The sequence below is a fragment of the Onychomys torridus genome, chromosome X (genome assembly GCF_903995425.1).
Source record: "Onychomys torridus chromosome X, mOncTor1.1, whole genome shotgun sequence".
NCBI classification, from domain to species: Eukaryota; Metazoa; Chordata; class Mammalia; order Rodentia; family Cricetidae; genus Onychomys; species Onychomys torridus.
This window is the reverse complement of record NC_050466.1, coordinates 71000903-71003189: the sequence shown is the minus strand read 5'-3', so window position 1 is coordinate 71003189 and position 2287 is coordinate 71000903. Positions and strand designations below refer to the sequence as shown.

Genomic DNA, 2287 nt, shown 5'->3' with positions numbered 1-2287 from the left:
ATGCACCTCATTCCATTGAAGAGATAAGCAGAGTGTTTAGTTTTCCTGGCTTCTCCAGTGCTTATCTGTATGCACAAACCCTTTAGCCCACTACAAAATTGCAGTTCCAAATATGTAAAACTCAACTGTTATACTCTTTTGACTATATATTTTGCTTTTCTTTGGTTAGCAAAGTGTACTCAGGTTAAATATCCCCACATGGGTAAGAAAAAAAGACAAAAAAAAAAAAAAAACCTGAAAGAAATAACTAATCTACTGTCATGCCCACAGACAAGCTACAATATACCTGCAAAGACTAATAAGAAGGCAAAAAGAAGATGGGCAAGTTCCTTGAGGAAAAGCAAACGTCCACAGATTGAAACATTTGCATGGAAGATATAATGCATGTATTTGGCATAGCTCATTGATGCACAGACCCTCCAACTCTTGTTGTAGTTGAGTAAGGTGATCATGTCCCCGTGTTTTGGCTTGATGTCAAAAATCCTAAAGTTTTCAGAAATGTGTTCTGATGTCAAAGATTTGCGGTCTCCACCAACCTCCCAAGTATGATAAACTTGATTAGCACATGGTCTGTATTTTTATTGTTATTTGGTTACATCACCTTGATCCTGGGATATTCCAGAATAGCAAGATCCTCAGGCTTGGCCCAGGAATTATCAGAGAACCAAATGGACTGTAAGCAAACACCATGACACTTTAGGAATGGCAGTGCTTGTTCAACTTCTCCTGTGTTAGGTATGGGTGGCACTTCATCTGGTTAACTGTGGCTTATATTTTAAGCTGGGTTTATTTATGATCCTCTCAGTTGAAGTCAGAAATGAACTGCTTTGAGCAGACCATCATCCACTAACTGTTCCATGACCATCCAAGTGTCCATAAAATAGGTCTCTTAGTTAGGATTTCTATTGCTGTAAAGAGACACCATTATCATGACAATTCTTATAAAGGAAAACATTTAATTGAAGTGGTGGCTTACAATTAAGGAGGTTTAGTCCATTTTCATCATAGCAAGGGGCAAGACAGTATGTAGGTAGATATGTTGTGCTAGCTACATTTGGTCAGAAAGCAAAAGGAAGTGGAATCCATGTCACACTGAGGGAAGCTTGAGCAAAAGAGACCTCAAAGCCCACCACCATAGTGACACACTTCCTCCAACAAGGCCACACTCACTCCAACAAAGTCACATCTCATAATAGTACCACTCTCATTGGCAGCCATTTTCTTTCAAACCACCACAATCAGTGTCACTGATGCACCCAATAATAAATAGTCAGGTCTAAGCTTGAAAGCTGTTGAGCAGTGAATATGGCAGAGGCCCAGGTAGTCCATCTTCAGGTCACTAAGCATGCTCTAGTAAATCCCCTTTCAATATACTCTTGATGTAGAATGTATACCATGGGTTATAAATGGTTAATGATAAAGGTGCTGCTCTTTGAGCTTCTCTTGGAGAGCAACGCCTACTTCCTTCTCATTCTGGTATACCTGGGTGCAGACAATGTGACAGTACTCAATGTAAACAGCAGCCTTCAAAGCCTCAGTCAACTGACCAAGAGAGGACTTGCAGTTGCCCAAGCTCAGGGTGGGCATATTAACATTGTTGTAGAACTTGAGAAGGCTGTGACTGCTACATACTATACAACCTGGCCATAACTATGCCAATATGACCATTTTAAATCAAACATCAATGTATGCAAAAAATAAAGGTACATGCAACAAAATTCCAGAAGCTTTGTATTTTTATTTCTGCAGTTGAAAAATTCTCAGAAAAATGAAAAATATAAAAATTATAAGAAATGTCAAAAATTTCTCATTTATTTGATAAGTAAAGCAAAATTAAACAGTTCCTGCCCATGACATTTCCTAATTATCTCATTGTGAAATCAATAAATACTTTTGATACCAATGGTTGCTAGCATATGATGATATGCCCTTTGAACATGTGTTTCTGAAATAGACAGCAGCAATATGATTCTTTTTAAAAAATAACTTGAGAATTGTCTTTAACTTAAAACTTCTAAGAAGAATTTTGGGTGAAAAGCCATAGAAACATTTTGTTTAATTGGGCAAATAGAAAACTTATATTTTCTCTTATTTTAAACTCAACAAAATAGTTGTTTACAAGATTTTTCCATGATTAATACTTCACTTTATATTTTATTCTCTAAATTGTGACTATTTTGAATTTTATTTCATTTTATTCATCATTTCAGACATATGTTTTGTTTGAAGTACCCTATATTGTAACTAAAACTTTTAGAACCCTTATCTCATACCATCTACACTTAAC

The 2287-nt window shown here is 36.3% G+C and overlaps 1 pseudogene; it reads right to left on the bottom strand.

The window, feature by feature from the left end:
* Positions 1 to 275: 275 nt before the first annotated feature.
* On the bottom strand, positions 276 to 1218 carry LOC118574671 (annotated as a pseudogene).
* Between the last annotated feature and the right edge of the window lie 1069 nt (positions 1219 to 2287).